Source organism: Arvicola amphibius, chromosome 6, assembly GCF_903992535.2.
Source record: "Arvicola amphibius chromosome 6, mArvAmp1.2, whole genome shotgun sequence".
Taxonomy (NCBI): domain Eukaryota; kingdom Metazoa; phylum Chordata; class Mammalia; order Rodentia; family Cricetidae; genus Arvicola; species Arvicola amphibius.
This window is the reverse complement of record NC_052052.2, coordinates 54,115,370-54,137,949: the sequence shown is the minus strand read 5'-3', so window position 1 is coordinate 54,137,949 and position 22,580 is coordinate 54,115,370. Positions and strand designations below refer to the sequence as shown.

General features: G+C 35.4%; 1 long non-coding RNA gene across 2 annotated transcripts in view; it reads right to left on the bottom strand.

Moving 5' to 3' along the window:
• LOC119817798 overlaps positions 1-21,598 on the bottom strand; it is a 79,150-nt gene extending 57,552 nt beyond the window's left edge. For both annotated transcript variants that reach the window (XR_005285945.1, XR_005285944.1), the window contains exons 1-2: positions 21,389-21,598; positions 21,133-21,285 (exon numbers count right to left, since the gene is read on the bottom strand). This is a non-coding gene — a long non-coding RNA (uncharacterized LOC119817798). The remainder of the gene's footprint in view (positions 1-21,132; positions 21,286-21,388) is intronic.
• Between the last annotated feature and the right edge of the window lie 982 nt (positions 21,599-22,580).

Here is a 22,580-nt window from a genome sequence, read left to right as displayed (position 1 = left end):
ATGGATGAAGCTAACCTCGCTATATTTGGTGCACTGTTATATAATGCTTTAAAGTCACTTTACTTTGGTGAAAATTTGAATAAAATATTAAAAATAAAAATCTTATTGACTATAGTGATACCTGAATATATAGAAATTCTTTATTTGTTTATAATTCATGTTTATCAATTGTAATACACTTAGTACTCACTATAATGCCTAAGTTGCATTGTTAGTTTTTATTCATTATGAATTTGAGAAAACTATGGCATAAAAATAGTGGGTACTCTATTGATTATAGTGCCTCCCACCTCCAGAAATCAACAACTATTATGGTGGCCATCTTATATTCAACAGCATCATTTTCAGTTATGGAACTACATCAATGAATCTCTACTTCAGAATGCGCTGGTTGCTTTGGATTGCAGGACTAAACTATAGCCTCTGTCAGTCATGAGGTAAGCATGTGTAGATGTGCTAGACAATGTATTTCTCACACTCCTACCTTCTCTGAATATCAGGTCATTGTCTTTCTTCCTTTTGCTAATGTAGCTCCAGATAGGTCTTCTTAGTATGTAGATTTCTGATGATGTTTTCTGCCAATATTTATTAATTTATTACAGTCTTCTTCAATATCTTCTTTGAAGGAAGAAACTATTGTGTCAGTTCCATAATTTAAGGTAATTATTGACTTATTTGTTGTCATTAGACCTCACATGCCTTATATTTGTAAGTAAATGTTCATATACATTTTTGTTTATTCACAATTATATTTATGTGCTCATGCATAAAATCACCCTTGAGATCATACAAAACCATTGAAAATATTAATCTATATTTTAATCTTAAAATCCACATTCTACCTACAGTAGGGAAACAGGAAGTATTTAGATAATAATAACATAATAATAACAAAGAAGTTTGTATTCAATTGCTATAATATTTGATGTCGGAAGAAGCTTTTTTAAACCATTGAAATAAAAGAAACATACAACTAAGATATACTTCATATAGTGAAGTATAATTTTTATTGAATTTAGCTCTGTGATCAGTTAGTATAAAATTACAATTAAACAAAATGCCGAGCCTTGTATTCTTTATGTTCGCTTTTTCAGTTCTCAGGCAGTTGCTTACAGCACGTTTGGATTCCTGATGTGTTCCTTCATTTTCTTCATTGTTTCATGATTTCTACAGTTTGAGTATCTCCGGCTAGTAACTCTCAGAGAATCCATTGACAAAGGAGATGTGTGCTCTTACCTGATATATGACCCAAACAGGACTGCCATTTAGTTCCATGTGGGCACCCACAGTCTAAACTCATACATCTCCACACGAACTGACGATTAGGATTGAAAATCATGCTGCGTTTCATTTAAATTTCCTCAGAGTCTCCAAAGTGAGTTTTTACCCAGGAAATTCAGTGTCAACTTAAAAATAATGCTTTGCAATGTTTAAAAACAGATTTTGACTTCAAATAGTACTATTTTCTAGCTTCTGAGTGATCTATCAGAACAAAGTGCACTCTCTTTTCTCACAGTACTGCTTTATCCGTTGGGAAGAGTGAATAGTCTGCTGACAAGCGATTACTCAAGCTGAGAATCAACAGCTTCAGATGCTTAATTTAAATAATAAGTGATTGCTTTGTTTGCAACGCATTTTAAATAGATGAGTAAGCTTCTGAGACATGTACTCTAAATTTATTGCTTATTCACATGACTTATATATGTTACATATACGCATATATGTGTTTATATTTGCATACATATGTGTATATGTATGTGTGTTCATACATGTATAAGTAACTACAGTTCTCCTTGATAATAAATATATCATTGGCTTTTATTTTAAATAGCACACTAGTAAAATAGTAAAGTGACTGCTTTGCTATTTTATTAGGATGTTATTTTGTGCAACAACACTTTATACGTTGACAAACCATTTTTTTCTGCAAAAATAGACAATGTTGGATTAATGTTGTGGGGTGTCAATGTTATCAAAATGACAAAATCAAATTCACATATTAAGAAAGAATAATTCTATTTGTTCAAAACATATGTTTTATTATATTAAAATTAAATTTATAATTACATTATTTCTCCCTTTCTTTTCCTCAATCTAATTATTGTCACAAATTGTTACTTGCTCTCCTCTAAACCATGCTTGCTTCTTTGCCTAGATGCTGAATATATACAATCTGCTGAGTCTGTTGTTACTTGATTTCAGGAATGGCCAATTAGTATTTGATAGCATAATCAGAGCTCATCCCTGAGTAGGGCTATTTCTCCTGCTTCCAGGATTCTTAAATTGCTCTGTAGTTCTTTGCCTATGTGTAGGGCCATGTGAAATTCCCCCCTTTCATGTTAAGATGTATATTTGTGTACTTCTTCAGGTCTTGTTTAGGTCACCACCTTCCTGAGTTATTGTAAAGTTTCCTTGTCAATTCTCAGACATTTTCTCACACTAGATTTTCTGATCTTCTAGCTCATACAGTCTTTTCTACCCCTTTTCCAAAATGTTTTCAAACTCTTAGGTGAAGAAGCTATGTTATAGATGGAGCAGTTTGGGCTGGGTGCCGGCATGGTCACTTGTTTGCTGCATTGTAAGCAATTGTTGCTTTCTGTTATGATCTTCATCTACTGTGAAGAGAAGTATCCTTGATGAGAAATGTGAGATACATACCTGTGGTTATAAAGATGGATATTTAGAATCTGGTTAGGAAGTATTGTCTTTAGTAAGGTGGCATGAAAACAGTTATTCAGCAGTATTCTTCAGTAGCACATGGCTATCTTCATGAATCTGTTTCTTGTGACAGAAGCCCTATGCTTTCTTTCATACTTTCCAAGATTTTTATGACTTCAAAACAATTAAAACCATCCAACAAAAATTGTATTTTTTAAAAACTATTTTTTTCAGAGAGGCTGAATATTTAGGTCCTCACAAATTCCGGTAAATAAATGCTTGATCTAGGTTTATTCTAAATTGCTAAAACACATAAGTAAGCAACTAAGATAAGCAAATGAACAGGTTGTAAAAACATTGAGAAAATATTTTGGATACATGAACTGAAAAGCTATAGGAAGTCTTAAAAGTAACTTAGGTGAACATATTACACATAAGAAGAAATCTTAATGATGTATATATGCTCTAATCCCAAGTATAGGATGACTTTGCAAAGGAAAAAGTAGGGAAAGTCAAAAGAGTCACTGATTGTCAGGAGTTGAGAGAAGGAAGTGTATGAGAAATGAAGGACATTTTCATTCCAATGAATTTAATGTGCATTCATAGAGACTCTCAGGACACTATTATGCTGACTATATCCCACTCTGGTTTAGATATGGATTAAGTGTGTCCCTGATGTGGGAGAGTCTTCTATTTGTGTTGATTTCATTCATTAATAAAGAAACTGCCTTGGCCAGCCCTTAGGTGGGTGGAGTAGACAGAACAGGAAGAAGGAAGTCAGGTAGATGGCTCAGTCAGATGCCACACCTCTCCTAAGTGAGACAGACCACTGTGCCTCTCCTGAGAGAGAGGCCAGATGCGATGAAGCTCCAGCCCAAGATGGACGCAAGCTAGAATCTACCTGGAAAGGCACCACTTTGTGGTGCTACACAGATTATTAGATATGGGTTAGTCAAGATGTGAGTAAGAGCCTGAAAATAATGGGCCAGGCAGTGTTTAAAAGAATACAGTTTCTGTGTAATTATTTTGGGGCATAAGCTAGTCAGGAGGCCGAATGCAGGGCGGCGGGAATGCAGCCCACAGCTCATCACTACATGTCCCCCTAAAGAGTACATGAGAGAGGCTCAAGTTCCAGTGCAGGAAGAGATTGTAAGACTTTTAAGAGCTTGGTTTAGTGGGAAGTCATCTGGGGTACAGGTACAGAAGCAATTTGTTCTCATACGACTCTGATAAGTACCTCTGAGACCCCATTTATTTCCTCTAGGAGTGAGCAGTTGTAAGTAAGAAAGGACATCTCTTTGCTGTTCATATGGATATTCATCCTGCCATCTGATTTATGCCCTTTGTGTGTCCATCTGAAACAATTCCATTTGTCATAAGGCCCTCATCAGACACCAGTTAGAGAAGCCCAAGTTTGGACCTTTAATATCCAAAACTTAGAGCTAAATAAACTTGTTTTCATTGCAAAATATCCAGCCTTGGATATTTTTCTATAACATTAGCAAAATGGTGTGTTTCACCTATTACTATATGTTTGCCTACCCATAGAATACATAATGCCAAGAGAAAAACTTAGCATGCAATATCTATTCAGAGTGGTGAAGATGTGTTATTTTAGACTCATCACCTGAGAGCTTTGGTGTGGGCATTTATAATGAGGACACCTGAGTTTTGTGGTAATAAGAGTAAAAAATATGTCTTCTCCCCTCTATATTTTATTGTAAGTTTAAAAATGCTCCAAAATATAGTCTATTAAAATTATTTTGCAACTTTAAAACATCAGGGAGCTACTTCATTGATGATTAACTCAATATGAAAAATAATCTCTTTTCTTGTTTAAAGGACTATAAAGGAAATTTTAAGAATTTTTGATACATATGTGATAAAAATGATATAGAAAAACAAGACCAAGTCTAAGAACTGCTCATAGCTAAACTGTTGCAAACTACTGGGGATATTTGCAAGGTATGAGAATGTGAGATAATTTTTTTAACACAGTCATTTTAAGTTATATTCCACACTTAACTGATTCATGTGTTTGTCAAAGAGCGAGAAGTTTACTTTTAATATGAACTTTCTCATATCACAGGTGGACTTTCTTTTGCAGACATATCTTACAGTCTTATTCTGTGCAACTTCCCTTACATTTTAAGTTGTAACTGCTCAAGCCTTCTTTTATCCTTTTTTATTATAACTTACAGTCCCATGGTATTTTAAAATGACTATTTAAGTTGAGTATGTACTTCCTATCAGTTCTGATGTTCTAATTTGGTTCAAATATGCTAATGCATCACTCCTCGAGTCACCGTGTATTAAAGGATCTAATGTAAGTGTGCTGAAGTATTGAGAGGACAAAACACTATCTTTTATAACACGATCAAGATAGATAAAGAGTATAAAATACAGTGGTACCTCAGAGGGGATATTAATAGCAATGCAGCCTTAAGGATCTCTCTTCTATGCACTTTCATTTTTTACAACTATAAATAATGTTTCATAAAATTATTAGGAAAGTACAATGTGAAAATATAACTAAACAAATGTCACAAACTTCACATTCCTGCACAAATGTTAAAATATTGTTATTATATTTGAGCTTTCCTACTGAGATTTTGAAGTCTGTGTAAGGGCAGCCTTTCCTGGTTCTTTGAGCTCTAGCTTTGACAACTTCACCCTGGAGGTAAGAGCTTGCCCAAGGCCTGACATGCAGCCCTGCTGCAACGCAAGAACCCACTGCTCCTTTTTGGCAGGTTGTGCTGATTTATGGAGCTATTTGATTTATTTAATGTACCATGCCTTTGATTGCATATACTCTATAGCAGTCACTCAAGATGCAAACAAACACATCATATGCTCTTTAATCACTCCCATCCCCCTTGTGATCAATCACTGCCAATAGCAATGGAGCAGCTGTGATTCATGCTGCAAACTTAAGGTCAGCAAACTTGGGTTTGCAGCAGTGAACAGCAGCAAATCTATGCAACCTCTGCTCAGGAAAAAGTGCTCAGCATCCCTTCAGCTTAGGGTAAAAATGCAACAGAGATAAAAGATGCTATATATTGGGAAGGGAAAGGAAAAATATGGGGAGAAAACCAAATAGGAAAAGTTCAATGTGTTGATGTGTACCTTCAATCTAAAAATTTAGAAGGTTGAGAGAGAGAGAGAGAGAGAGAGAGAGAGAGAGAGAGAGAGAGAGAGAGAGAGAGAGAGAGAGAGTGATCATGGATTCAAAGCTAGACTGAGCTACATAGAGAGGCCTTGTTTTTTTTTTAAAAAAAGTAGGAAAAGAAGAAAAATAATCAATAGGGAAAGTGAGAGAAAATTTAAATATAACAGTGGCTTCTAAATGTGACTGACTAATGAAAGTACAATATGCAGAGAACGTATACTGCCGCGCATCGCGGCCCTGGTCTGTGCTCTATGTGCTAGACCCCAGTTTGCATACTTCGGGGAAGAGGCTGGAGGTTGAGAATACACACGCAGAGACAGACCAACACACAGACCTTCAAACACTGATACCAAAGCCCCTCTTTATTAGCGCCATGTAGGATTAAATACAGTGCAGTCAATGGCCAACAGCTGAAAATCCCATCCTCTGATCCTCTAAGCTAGGCACAGCTTCTAGTAACTTTAATTAGAAGGTTCTAGGAGGGAAGAGCAGCTGAAGGCCAGGACTCATTAGTCCCAACATCCAGCTGCAGGCCAGGATTTGTTAGTCCCAACAATATACAAAAACACACGTACATTTAGAATATTCTAAAGGGACATAGCTTCATACAAAACCTCTATGCATTAACTCATTCAATAATTCTCCACTTTTTCACACTCCTTAAATTTTCATTGTCACTTTTAATTGATCCTCATTTCTCTTAAGTACAATAATGCAGTGACAATGATCTCTGGCAATACGACAAATGTGATCAATTCTTTGATTGCCTTAGCTGTCCCACTTCTAGAAAGAATGCCTCCATCTCAGTTTTTTTTGCACAATTACAGAAAAGATTAATGACAACAGAAAGGCATTTTAATTTAACTTTTTTCATACATTATATTTATTATATATAATATATATTATATATTATGTTTACCAGCCCCAAACTCCTCTCAGATCCTCGCTACCTCCCTATCCATCCTAATTTATGATCCTTTCAAAATATTTTCCTCCTCCACCACCACCACCACCACCACTTCCTTCTCTTCGTCCGTTTCTCTCTGTACCCTCTCTCTCCTTCTCATCTTCATAAAATAGGAACACAAAAATTAAAATGTAAAAGTAACAAATAAAACACGACAAAAATTCCAAAGCACAGTTGAATGAAACAAAAGAACACACGTGCACACAAGCACACACACATGCGCACACACCAAAAGCAAAACCACAAAGAATTAATTTTGTATTGACTGACTACTCCTGTGCATGGGACCTACACTGTAGTTTGCTAGATATTCTAACTGAAAACCCACTGGAGAGCACTGATTTTCCCTTTGCAAAGGTTATCCATGGTAAATAGTCTTTTGGTTACTGGTGGGAACCTATTTCCACTTTCTCCTTTCAGTGCTGAGACACTGTCTTAAATCTGTGCAGGTGTTGGTTGTGCAGTCATTTTCACTGTGAATCCCCATATAAACTACCCTTGTGCCCAGACGAATCAGTTTTATTGGAGCCATCCATCACATCACATTCTTACAATCTTTCTGCTTATTTTCCTCATAGATTTCTTAAGTTTGCGAAGAGGGGTTTGAGGAAGACATCCCCTTTAAGGCTGACTGCTCCACAGTCTCTGGTCTCTGCACATTGTCCAGTTGAAGGTCTTTGTGTTAATTCCCTTCTACTGCAAGAAGTTTCTCTAACATACGAACTAAACAACATGGTGTTAGAAGTCATTTTATTCTTATGCTCTTTAGTAGAGCGTTAGGCCAACCCTTTGACACATGACCTATCTAGATCTAGGTCCTAGACCACTGTAACAGTGGCATACAGAGCTATGATCTCATGAAGTAGCATTTTTAAAAAAGATGCCAAGTAGAAAAAATTACTAATGGCTGAAATTTTTAACAGGTGGTTAATTATAGATGAAATCACATTGTGTCCAGAATTTCCATAGGTTATGAATAAAAAATGATTATTTGTTTAATTTCTATTCATACAGATTAACATACATATAATTTATAGATGTTGCATATTTTAAACATAGAATTCATTTAATTGCTATTGTGCCATAAACTTTAAAATTGATACAATGTTGACTATATAGGAAATCTAAATATATTATATTACATATACTATAATTCAAATATTTGTAATTCGAAGAATTATCTAAAAATATATTTCAAATAAAATACTAAGTAACACAATGTGTTTTAAAAGGTCATATCTGATTTTAGACTTCAACATCTCTCTCTCTCTCTTGGCTTAGAAGACATATCTATTTTTTTTTTGAGACAGGGTTTCTCTGTGGCTTTGGAGAAGACATATCTATTTATCTTTTACTCTGGACTATTCTTTTGATTTTGGGTATAGAAAGCATTCATATGAGAACAGTACTCCAAGTGAAAATTGTCATTTTCAGAATATGGGTAATTTATTGGTGGCAGAAAGTTTTGTTTCTTTCAGAATGTTTGATGAGATAATATTCCTATCTAAAAAGATCTTACAGATTAGTATCAAATCTTGAACAATACAGCTACAATCAAGGACATTCTTCAGAAAGTTATCAATTGTTATGAAATAGATGATGTGTTTTCCTTCAAAGAGAGAAATAACTATAATCCAGATGTTATTAATCTTCATTGAAATATTTTTAACATTCTAACATTCTGTATTAAATTATTTTCTTCCCTTTTTATATATTTTTGAGGAAACATTAAAAGTTCACTGACTTATTGTCAAATTACAGGCTCAGTGAAGGGCATTAAATTAGCAACTTTCCAATAAATCATTCTAATAATTTACCCTGTGAGATGTCATTATGCTTCAAACTTGCCCTTTAGAAAGACAAAATGGAGTTAGACTGGTAAACAGAAAATAACTTGATTAAGTAGCTCAGGTCACATATGGCATATATATGACTATATGGGTACAGGTGCAGGTAATTTTAATGCATCTAAGAAAAAATTTAAATAAAACCGTAATTTAAGAAGTTCATGTTAAAATAATATAAATACACTTTTTTAGTACTATCTAGGCTTCTTATTTCCTCATGATAGTGTTTGGTTACTGAGTGACTTGTGATAACATATTTTGAATGTATATTTGTTGTTGTAAATCTTATGGGTGATAATGACTGTGGTTTCGCGTGCACTTTTAAATCATATTTATTTAGGTATGTCATCTGTGAATTGCTCAAAAGTATGCATTCATCATATATGTTTAATACAATGACAGTCATGTATTTTCTTTTTAATGAAAACTCTTCTGAATTATGAGTTTTCTATCTGATTTTACTAAAGTATGTTTATGTTAAGCAAATACTCATAAATTCCTGTGATTCATGTTAATGGGAATACAATATTTGGCTGTTTCTCATCCACTTAGGCACCATTTTGAAGAATATGCACTTTGTTTTATTTGAAGATTTTGAAGACTTGGTTTCAATTTGACTGATTGACTATTTGAGTATAGTCATTAATTATGAATACTTGCTGTTTGCTGCATCCTATTTTCTGACAAGATTTAGAAGAGTATACCATGCAGTATCCTATCATTTGTTATTTCAAAATACAGTTTTACTCACCTGCTCTAAACATTTGTTAACTACTAGACTAGACTCTGGATATAACAGTAAATATTGGCACAGAATTACATCTATATACTTTATACTAAAATAGCTATCTGACCAGGAAGATGGCTCAGGATTACTTGCATGAAAGCCACATGACCGAGTTCAATTTTTGGAAAGCATATAAAGTTAGAAGGGTAGATTCAAGTCTAGAAATTTATTCTTTGATTTTCACGTATAATCTGTGGTACATATGTACTGCTACACACATCATAGACATATGTGAAAGTAATAATGATACGTAATTTAAAAATAATAAGTACATAAGGGCATGCAGAGTGATTTAAGGGTTTATTGAAGGAATTTAGATCCAGATTTTAGGAGTCAAGGAGGGTGGTCATGCTGAAGTGCCAAGATGGAGACAGGATCATAGCATAACAAAGAATAGTATAGACTTTTAAGGAGCAAGAGTATACCTAATAACCCAAGGATTTAGGACAAAAAATATGTGGATTCATCATCAAATGTACAGTCCTACATGAGGTATAAATAGGTGTTTATTCAATGGTGAAATAAAGAATTTGACAAAATTATAGTGTAAATCTAAGTATTGTGTTACTAGCTAAAGATTATGATAAAGTCATTAACTCTTTGCTCTTCCTTGAATCTTAATACTTATTTTTATATAGACAGGTGATAGATGAACATTATAGATATATGACATATGATAGATAGATCGATAGATAGAAAGATAGATAGATAGATAGATAGATAGATAGATAGATAGATAGATATCATATGTAGTCCAGGCTGGTCTTAAACTCAGTATGTTGTTGAGACTTGCCTTGAACTCCTGATTCTTATGTCTTGACTTTACAATTTGTTATTTCAAAGAGTGTTTGTTTTTAGCATCTGCTGACAGAAGTAAAAAGTCCATGTAGAAGATTCTTGTTTCTCTTCAAGTATTTATGCCAACTGTTCTCAAACTATGGGTTGTGAGCCCTTAGGTAGTGTGAAACAGTTCTTTTAAAAGGGTCTCCTAAGACCACTGGAAAACACAAATATTCACTTTACAATTCATAACATTAGAAAAATTACAGTTATGAAGTAACAACAAAAATAAGTTATGGTTAGGGTCACCAAACATGAGAAACTATATTAAAGTATCACAGCATTAGGAAGGTTAACAACCACTGATTTATGCATTTGAATATTTCATCTTTCAATAAATTTGAGACATAGGTAGTTGAGACACTATCATTGATGTATTTCTCTTGAAACAATTTTTTTCATGTGTTATTTATCATGAAATATCTGACTCTCCTTCCTCATGTTCTATACTGGAAGAATTATAAAATGTTAGTTGACATTTTTCTAGCAGTTATTGCTTTGTACACGACATGGATGTTGGGGATATAAGCATACCTAGAAAAAGCAATCAGTTCAGGTACTATAGTATGTGTAATACCACCCACAAGTGTTCAATTATGTATACTACTCTAGCATTAACAATATTACATGGAATTATGTCAAGTGAGATTAGAGAATATACCTAAAATAATGAAAAGTCTGGAAAAGCTTCTCAGGAGACACATTTTGCTGTCCTCGGTGTGAAACGTCAAAAAGCCTATCACAGAGTTACATTAGAGATATAGAATTATAAATATGAAACATGCCCATTTGTAGTTCAGAATAATTAAACATATATTTGAAATGTAGAAACTACATTGGCATATACCATAAAGAAATTCTTTTAGCTCATAACGAAGAATCCTTAGATTGATTAAACAGAAGCGACAGAAAAAGTTCTCTGAGGAGAAACCAGGAAAACTGTGGGCCTGGCAGTATATGGATGACACTAGACTTGAAAAAACATTGAATGTAGCCAGGTGTATCTGGTAAGGTGCTTGCTTCACAAGGCTGACAACCTGAGTTTGGATCTACAATCTCATATAAAACCCTGATAGAGTAATAATCCATTGTATGTAATCCCATTGATCTCCTACCAGGAGATAAATGGTAGAGACGGGAACATTTCCAAAAACTTGCTAGCCTGGTACACAGCAGTTAACAAGAGAGAAACACAAAATTGACAGGAAGGACCCAGCCGAATGTTGTTTTCTGATCTCTGTGCACGTGTGTCACATGGATGCACCCACTTACACAGAGTAATAAACACATGTACACCATACATGCGTGAACACACAAAAACTCATTTATGAAGGGGTGAGAGTCAACATGATCAAAACACTGCAAGCAATACTGTCAATATGTCAAATTGCTATTACACACAGTGCTAAAATTAGAGTCATAGACAGAAATGCAAAATTTCTTTTTTTAATTCCTTAATATTGCAAGAGGCTTAGGCATAAAAACATTTTTTCTTTTTTTTTTATTCATTTTTGTTGAGCTCTACAATTTTTCTCTGTGCCCCTCCCTGCCTCTCCCCTCAAGTTATTTTTTAGAGCACCTAGACCAAGGAAAAAAAATAGTGGTCTAAGTAGGAAATGATACACTGTTTTCATATGGGAAGTCCATGGAAAGAGTTGTCAATAAAGATATATAATATCTGAATGTGGTGAAGGAGGGAAACATCATAAAATTTATAGAAATAGAGGCATAAGAAAAAACAATTATCGAGGCCCTCGCTGGGAACCTGCATACTATCTGGCAGTGTGAAAATGCAGAATACTAACATAAAATCAGTGAACATAGGTCATCAGGAGACAAATACAGCATCTACCTGGCAATCATATTTGGAGTATGTCATAGCAATTGAGGTAAAGAAAAATATATGTTTTGAAGACAGAGTGAGAAAGAATGATTCATAGAAAGTATTTGGACAGGAAAATAATAAACAGCTATATCCCCAAATGTTGTAGTCCTAGAAATAGTAGTTCAGTGATTCTACTTATCAGTGAGGTGAATAGTTTGAGATGACTGAGTTTGGGAACCAGAAGTTGACAAATCATAATGCTTGTTTATACTAAGTTTGAAATGGAAACCAGAGATATATGTCAGATACTGGGTTGGGCTTTGATTATTGAAAACCCATAAATTCTATCAGAATAAATATATTTTGAAGATATAATTTTGAGATCTGTCAGTAATTGTCTTGATTCAAAATCTTCCATTAAGTCTCTATAGAGAAGAAGATCAAAGATATAGTCTTTGAACCCATATATATTTAGATATCAATTCTCTGAGAAGCCAACAAAGGAAGCCAGAGCTCTACAGGATCCTCCTGGAATAAGATACTGGAAATTATGGATTTTTGTGGTTGTTGTTGAAATAAAAGAAGGAAAGTTGAGAATAATCTATTCAGTTTGCACTTGGAAATTATGCAGTCTTCTTACTATGAATACTTGGATATTGAAATAGCAATCTAGGATTATTTAGGGATATTGAGATGACCAAAATAATTCTCTTCCAACAAAATTATTGAGTTGTTTTAAGGTAAACTGGAACAAAGAAAATTCCCAGGGGATAATCCATGAGGAAAGAACCAAGGCCCTGTTTTTCTGTGTGCTTGTTTGTTATTGTTATTTCAAATGGGAAATAGCACAGCATTTTATAGGTATATGAGATTAAAAGAAGACAAATGAAATTAATATTCAGTCTGCAGAAACAAGATTTGGACAGTTGAGAGAAGATAATGTGTACATGCAACAGGAAAGGAAGACGTTTAATATGATCTTCAGAGCACTCCGGATATTGGTGGTGATTTTGTGAATTTGTTTGTATGCTAGTTTTCATTTTCAAGTGATATGGAGATAAATTCGGGAGACCACCAAGTCCAGTTGGAATGGGACTGATGGAACAGGGGACCAAACCGGACTCTCTGAATGTGGCTGACGGTGGAGGAGGACTGAGAAACCAAGGACAACGGCGATGATCATGAACTCTACAGCATGGACGGGCTCACTGTGAGCCTTGTCAGTTTGGTTGCTCACCTTCCTGGAGTTAGGGGGAGCTGGGTGGACCTTGGACTTAACATAGTGAAGGGAACCCTGATGGCTCTTTGGCTTGGAGAGGGGCGGAGTGGGGGTATGGGTGGAAGGGAGGGGAGGTAAGGGGGAGGAGGAGGGGAGGAGATGGAAATTTTTAATAAAAAAAAATGTTTCACCAGAAAAAATAATTCTACTAAGAACATGTAAAGGCAAAGATTTGGATGGATATTTGCAATGAAAAATATATAAAATAGTTATGTCCAAGGAAAAAAGCTAATACGGACTGAGGAAAATATGGTAAGTTTAGTGATCTTTTTTTTTTTTTTTTTTTTTTTTTTTTTTTGGTTTTTCGAGACAGAGTTTCTCTGTAGCTTTGAAGCCTATCCTGGAACTAGCTCTTGTAGACCAGGCTGGTCTCGAACTCACAGAGATCTGCCTGCCTCTGCCTCCCGAGTGCTGGGATTAAAGGCGTGCGCCACCACCGCCTGGCTAAGTTTAGTGATCTTAACTTGAGGTTATAGTTGTGTTTCTTTTTAGTAAATGAGTTTCATCTGAAGAAGGTCGGGAGATTGATTCTGGATTCTAAAGGCAGCCCTGGCGAGATGGAAAATGGGCGTTGAGGAAAGATGAAGTTACTGAAAGGATAAAGGACGTCTTATTGGAGGAGGAGAAGATAAGTGAAGCAGCATGTGATCCACAATATTTCTAAGACCGTTTCTCGCTGGTGGTAAGATCGGAGAGACACCTCAGAGAACAGAAGGTTATCTGGTCTGTAGATGCTCACGTTCTAGACTTACAGAGTACTCAAAGTCTAGATTTTTACCACCCCTAGTTTCTCCATCATTAGTGAGCCATGCATTTCCCAAGTAGTATTTTAAAAGAAAGTGAACAGATGCTGGGTTTTCTAATCTAAACAATCTACCACCATCTATTCAGAGCCCTTATATTTAAAATACTCACTCTCCAAATGTGACTCCTCACATTAGATACCGAATCAGCAACAATGGGTGGCTTTACCTGTGTATTTGACCAACTGGCTTTGAGTTACTCTTATGAAAGAGTTCTGTATTGACTCAATAAACTCCCTTGAGACAGTGAACTCCACAGGAGCAGGAGCACATCCAGACCAGGGACATTTATGGAAACAGGAGTCTTGAATTACTCAAAGAAATCAGAAAAGCATTTACTTGAACTTCCAGAAAAATGATTGGGTATTACAAATGATACAGATTAAGATATTTGTTGATATATGTGCAAAGAGAAATGAACTTCCATGTCACCTTTGGGAACATTGCTCTTCAGCAAATTATACTTGGAATTTCTCCAAATTCTGTCTATTAGGGTTATTATGAAGACATTACAGAGGCATAAGTAAATCAGAGAAAATATTGAAATGTGACTAGATAATTTTGAAAGACTAAGTATAGAAAGAAAGCAAGATTATCTGTTGAGTTTCTTCTTGAACCCTGCCCAACATCTCAACCTCCCAGAAGGAGACAGGGATCCTACTAAAATAAAACTCTTATATCTTCTTCATAGCTAGCTCTAATACAGAGAGGAAGGGAAGTTAGAGTTTTAGTGACTTGCTTTGGGGATTGCTAATTTTAGATTTTGTGACTTGCTTTGGGAAGAGAGTCATGAGCAAAACGCCAAAGATGAAAATGTATAAAATATGATATGTTGATTCCACAGATATTTGGCCTGAGTACACGGATCCAGAACTGACTATGAATTCTGAAAATTTGAAAGACAAAGGGGGTTTTCAAAGACTCAATTCAATTTATGGATTCCTTTTTTGAAATAATTGTAGGAAAAGCAAAGATAAATACTGAGTAAGTAGGAGGGACAATGGATATTAGGAAAAGATCAAGGATGGAAACATCCATATGGAAAACAGTCTGCATACACACTGCATAAAATGATTTTATGCAGGGCTCTCCAAATTAACTTTTCTTATAAAAGTATTGACAGTCTGCTTCTGATGTAAAGAGAGTTGTGTTTGTCTCACAGTCCAGAGGGGTCAATATCAAGTCAGTTTGATCCATTTGTTTTAGACACTTGCAAGGGTGTATCCTTGAGGAAGGGACAAGCAAGAAGTCACATCTCCAGAGAGAAACAAACAAACAAACAAACAAACAAAAATAACAGAAGACAGTCACACAATAATCTACATAGCTATTTGTCAGGGACCCCAGAATCTCTCACTAATTTTTTACAGGTTTATGCCTACCGCAAACACTTTTATATACATATTGTTGTGGGTTACTACCCAGATTCAACTCATGGATGGTGATAATCTTTTGATAAAGAATTTGTTATTAAATATATGATTTGTGAATTTCTTACAAAATGTGCTAATAATATCATAGTTTAATTTAAAAAAACATTTAAGAGAAAATAAATAATTTGTGATATTCTTCATCATATTTATTAGCAGCACATAGTAGATTATTCCTAAATACAAAAGGTAGTCACTTATATATCCATTATGAGTCACATTTAAATAATTATGTACTTTACCTAATATCTATAAGCATATTTATCATTGAATATAATTAAATTTAACATAATTATACTGAATGTGCTCACATTTGTGACTTTTATTCATATACATTTCAGAACATCCAGAGTAGGGCAAGGTTTGCTCCATTCTACCAATGGACTGATTGCCAACTATGGTTGAGAAACTTTTAATTAGGCATCCTGTAAAAATTCAACGCTCATGTGTAGGCACAAACAGACTGTCACTCAGGAGACATCTTAGGTCTTCATCATACACATGCAATTAAAATATAGAAGATGTGAAAAAAGTAGTGGGGATTCAGGCAAGAGACAGGTTCTTCAATTTGTATTTTTAAAATCCATGTAGGCCACTATTAATGACTTTTCCTCTCGCTCAGTGCTGTTTTTAGTACTTGATAAGGTCTGTACTGAACTTGGATTTAACCTAGTGCAAGCAGAAAAATTTATGGAAATTAATATTAATTAGATAGCTCCATTATTAAAGAATCAAGCTTTATCTCTTTAACATACACTGTCTTTGTGAATCAGAAATATTTTTGTTATATACTTACTTATAGAGATTATTTTTAATGTGTTCAAATTAAAGTATATTTTGGAAATTTCTGTTGAAGTATATTTTTTTATTTTTCCAAATTATAGAGAATATAATGATAGAACCTTATATATTTCTTTCATATTCTATATTCTTACTTTCAGAATACTAAGGTGGACATTACTATAGACTTTTAATATTGGAACTAATTATTATCTATAAATGAAGTGAGAATAATATAAAATTTTTAATTTTAATTTTTTATTGACCTAAGTACATATTTTACTTTAAAATTTGTCAAAAATTAGACTTTTAATTATTCTTCTTATAAATAATGCCAAAGAGACATCTTTACCATCATTTTCTATGAGTTTCAGGTTTATTTTTTCTACCAGATGTAACATTTGTTTCAGTATGAAGTTACAATTTTATTGACTTTCAAAACAGGAAGATGATTGTGCAAATTAACATAACTCTAAAAATATATATTATTATGTATTTATGTATGACAGAAAGTGCCATTTACTTATCTAAGAAGCATTACTAATTTGCTTCTCAAACAAATACCAATCATTTTCCTGCCTATTTTTTTCTGATGTACTGTTTCATGGCTGTGTTGTTATTCCAATTTCATGGCTGTGTCATTCTTCCACGCCCACTTAATGGAAGCCAAGCTTCAGAAAGTCCTCTAGTTGATCTCTGACTAGTATGTCCTCCTTGGTCCATCATATCTGGATGGTTCTTACATATTTTTGATTCTTTGATTACATTAAATTTCAATATGTAATGATCTATATAAGATCTAAACCTAAAGATCTAAAGTGATATAAGTACCTTTTCTTTACAGTGATCCTTTCTTTCAAGCGTTCATTGTTAGGAGTCAGTGCTCAGATCAAGGTCTCTGGTCTCTGCTACATCACTGATAATAAACTGTGAGTGGGACTCTTTTTGGAGAACCTGCTGTTATCCTGTGTCATGGAGATCCTGCTGATTTCAATCTGTAGGCTTGTTCCCTTCACATGCTCCAAGTTCACAGATTCAGTGGATGCCTGGTTTGTAGCTGTGTTAGTCAGTTCAGTATCTTTCTTTCATTCTTAATACCTGAAGGAGTTCTCCCACACTACTTCTGCTAGCTAACCCAATGCTGCAAATAGCAAGGAGCCAGTCGAGTTCTCCTGCTCTTGGGCCCTCATATCCAGGTCCATCTCACTCACAGCACAAAAGCCACCCCGACTGTGCTTCCAAGGCCAGGTAAAAGGTGTTTTTTCCTGATTGCTGTAGGGAAAGGAGTCAGCACTCCTGCTCTTATGTCCTCAGGTCTTGCTCAAGCCCCTGACAACAGAGTCATCTCTGTTATGCTGCCCAGAAAGGAAGCAGAGACCAAATATTAATATTTTATAATGACAACATACACTGGAAACCATATTAAATGCCAGGGATGGTGGCACAATTCTAAGTCTTGAAAAGTAGGGATAATTAGATCTCTTTTCCTCGCTGATCAACCACCATGCCTACCTTAGTTGAGTAATCCAAGAAAATAATTTCCAGGAGGATCTATATATGTTTTCTTTGGGTTTACACTCTTATTTGGCTTCTCTAGGCTCCTGAACTATAGGCTCAATTGTAGTTTTGCTGCGGGCTGTGTTTCTGCCCAGCTCCCGGCCACCTGGCTAGCTTATACACTAAAATAACAACACACAAACTGTATTCATTTAAACACTGCCTGGCCCATTAGTTTCAGCCTCTTATTAGCAAATTCTCACATATCTTGCTTTAACCCATATCTAATAGTCTATGTAGCACCACGATGTGGTGGCTTATCAGGAAGATTCTAGCATACATTCATCTTGGGCCGGAGCTTCATCACATCTGGCTCAGAGAGGAGCGGCAGGGCAATTGCCCAAGGCATCTGCCTCACTCCCCGCATCCTGTTCTGTCTACTCCACCCACCTATTTCTAACAAATCAGGCTGAGCAGTTTCTTTATTAATTAACCAATGAAATCATGAGATAGATAGAAGACATACCTGCATCACTCAATGTCCTTTGTTAATGGCTAGAGTCCACTAATGAGTGAGTACATATCATATTCATTTTTGTGGGTCTGGGCTATCTCATTCAGGCTAGTGTTTTCTATTTCTATCCATTTTCATGCAAAACTCAAGATGTCAATGGTTTTTACTGCTTAGTAGTACTCTAATGTGTATATGTTCCACACTTTCTTTATCCATTTTTCAGTTGAGGGGCATCTAGGTTGTTTCCAGGTTCTGGCTACTACAAATAATGCTGCTATGAACATAGCTGAACAAATGCTTTTGTAGTATGATTGGGCATCTCTTGGGTGTATTCACAAGAGTGGTATTGCTGGATCTGGAGGTAGGTTGACTCCCAATTTCCTGAGAAACCACCACACTAATTTCCACAGTGGTTGCACAAGTTTGCATTTCCACTAGCAATGGATGATGATCCCCCTTACTCCACATCCTCTCCAGCAAAGGCTATCATTAGTATTTTTGATTTTAGCCATTCTGACAGGTGTAAGATGGAATCTCAAAGTTGTTTTGATTTGCCTTTCCCTGATTGCTAAGGAAGTTGAACATGACCTTAAGTGTCTTATGGCCATGTGAACTTCTTCTGTTGAGAATTCTCTGTTCAGTTCAGTACCCCATTTTTTAATTGGGTTATTTAGAATTTTAATGTCTAATTATATATAGATCCTCCTGGAAATTGGAAGCAGACAAGATCGCTGGGAAAAAGTTGGGAGCATGGGGGTCGGGGTGGGGTAAGGGAAGAGGAAAGGGGAGAGAGAAGGGAGAACGGAAGAATTGGGGAGAGCTTGGGGGAGTGGGAGAGTTGAGATGGAGGAAGGGCAGGTGTGGGAGCAGGGAAGTAGATATCTTAATTAAGGGAGCCATTTTAGGGTTGGCAAGAGACTTGGCTCTAGAAGGGATCCCAGGTATCCACGGGGATATCCCCAGCTAGGTCCTTGGGCAGCAGAGGAGAGGGTACCTGAACTGGCCTTGTCCCATAGTCACACTGATGAATATCTTGAATATAACCATAGAACTTTCATCTTTTAATGGATGGAGATAAAGACAGAGACCCACATTGGAGCACTGGACTGAGCTCCCAAGGTCCAGTTGAAGAGCAGAAGGAGGGAGAATATGAGCAAGGAAGTCAGGTCCGTGAGGGGTTGGTCCAGTCACTGAGACAGTGTGCCTGATCTAATGGTAGCTCACCAAGGCCAGATGGACTGGGATTGAAGGAGCATGTGATCAAACCGATTTCTCTGAATGTGGCTGACAATGGGGGCTGACTTAGAAGCCATTGATAATTGCAATGGGACTTGTTTCTACTGCATGTACTGGCTTTTTGGGATACTAGTCTGTTTGGATGCATACCTTCCTAGGTCTGGATGGAGGTGGGAGGGTCTTCGACTTCCCACAGGGCAGAGTTCCCTGGCCTCTCTTAAGGAGGGACAGGGAGGGGGGAGAGGAAGTGGAGGTGCAGGAGGGGAATGGAAGGAGGGGAAGAAGTGGAAATTTTAAATGGAAAAATATAAAAACAAAAAATAAGAAAATCTTTCTCAAGGAAAGAAAGAGAAAAACAGATTTATGGCATCAGAAGAATGACACCAGAGGTTGCTCTTTGGCTTCCACACTCCTGTACACACATATTCACATGAACATAAGACTGCACATATACATACATGAACGCACACGTAAATTAAAAAGAAATAATTATTCAACTATTCATTTAAATAATTTTATTGCATGAAAGTTATGCATAGGATATTATTTTCTCTATAACTTTATAATCTCGAACTTTAGGTAAGAGTTCAAATTTGTAGATTGAAAAAGAAAGAAAATATGCATAAGAAAACAACTTTCTATCAAACACACAGGTAATAAAAAGGCAAGTCAAAATATTAAAAAATTCTCCATGGGCCTAACGACTAGTTTCATCAAACAGGAGGGTATCAGAATAGGTGGTTCATTCCATCTACATATGATAGAGGACCATAAATTTTCTGTTTTAAATATTCTGCTTATTTCTTCTTTGAATTTTTTAAACCTTCAAATCTCCTTTCTTGTCTTCCTTTTGAGTGTTTTTGTTCCTTCTTTAATTCCTTTTGCCATTGAGTTTTCATCATGGCCTAGATAAGGTTCCCAAATAATACTTTCCATTAGAAATCTAAGCATGAAATGAGCATATTTAATCATTTAAATAAACATTTTCCAACATCATTTGAGAGAAACAATTATATTCATAGCAATATTAGAATTTTCACTCTCTTCTGGAACAAATTTCTAAGCAAAATACAGATATATATGTCTATATGTTTCACAACATTTTCACGCACACAATCATTAGGATTGCTATCAATGCAATTATTGTGATTTTAATGAGTTTAATCTATCTCCCTAAAGTTTTCCTGTGCCTTCATAATTATCACACACTGCCAGTAAATGGGACAAGTTATCAAAGGCAGTTAATTAAAGATAGTCTTTATTAAGGCATTCTTGTTGTACCAATAATTAATTTAAAATATAATTTATTTATCCCTTTATGTAGCCCTAAGAGTCATATTTAATAACTAAATATTTTGATAGTTATTCGTTCCATAGAACTCAGGCATCACTCTTGTTGCTTTCTTCCTATTTCTCATATTTCCCGACTTTAACCTGAAAGAGACACAACCATTGATTTGAACAAAGCCCCCGTTGCCCTCCTTTAGTAGCGAGAGTTACCTTGAAGTGGCCTTTCCAGTTCCCTTTGCTACTTTTTCTCTGGATCCTCTGATTTCAGATCAGCTTCACAGGAAGTACACGTCCACTGTTCATGACAAGGTTCAGGTTGTGCTGATGAATGTCTGTCCCCTAGCCCTGATTGACATCAGCAGGCTGTGGAAGATGACAAATTGTCAGACAACAGATCAATCTGTTTTCTCCATTAAGTAATGAGTAATGAAAGGGCCGAGCACGAAAGGGGGGCTTTCGGTGATACCTGGAGGCCCGCTGAAGTTATTTGTAAATCAAACATGTTAGCAGTCTGCGTGCACTTATTATACATGCGGAGCTGCGTGTGTTTGAGTGATGAGAATCGAATACTCAACAGATACCTTCAACAATGAAACAAGGAATAAAAATGATGGGGAAAGATGTGTGGAGCAAGCTATGAATGTAAACCGCTCTTTCCCTCGAGGGTAAAGAGACCGTGATGTGTAGAGAGGTAAGAATGTTTTTGTAAAAGCTTGATATTCAATACTTGAAAAATAAGTAACATATTAACTATTATTTATTTAGCATGACCTTTTTGTTTAACCAAGAGGATTTATTTTTAGAAAACTCCTAGGACATGTTTACTTCAGAGCATGATTCATTGACGTTGTACTTGGGAATTATCAAGACATATATCTTTTACCTTACTTTGTCAGCTTAAAATTTCAAACAAAAAGAAACCTACACTAAGTCGGCAGCTTTTCAAGAGGTGTTTTCTATTGCTTGTCAGAACCAAGAAGTTAGAATTCAAGTGCCAGCTCTGGTCTTATGTGGGATTGTAGTAAAACATACATATTGTAAGCCTGGATCCTCTTATAGGAACATGCTATTATAATATGATTAAATGTCTTTTTAACTTGCCTTCTAAGATGGACACATGCAATGAGTGTTTTTAAACATATATTTTTAAAATTAATCATAAAGGTAAAAGGATTTTAATATCTGAGGAATAAGATATGATTCATTCAGAGGGATAAATTCCAGACTAGACCAAGAAGATTTGTGTTTTTCTTTTTTCTTCTTCTTTCATTCAAGTTTCTTAGTTTTCTTTGAATAAACCAAACATAGAGGAATTATTAAATCAGTGCTTAAAATTTTCCAACTAATTGTTAATGGCACACCTTGGGTGATTAATTCTTACAGTATAAACATGGGTAATTATAGTCTCATTGCATTAAGTTAATTTGAAATGAATAAAGAACAATAAAAATTTAGTGTCTAAATGGTTCTAATGATTTCACCCTTAGATTATGGAGCTGCATATTGTTACTTTTTTCATTGTAAACCTTGAATTATCAATTATGATACAGTTTACCTAGTTCAATCTCCTGCACTGTACAGGAATTTTCCTCCTTCTTTTTTTTTTTGTAATCTGTTGAAGCATCCTTATGATCCAAAGCATATCCAGGATTCCAAGG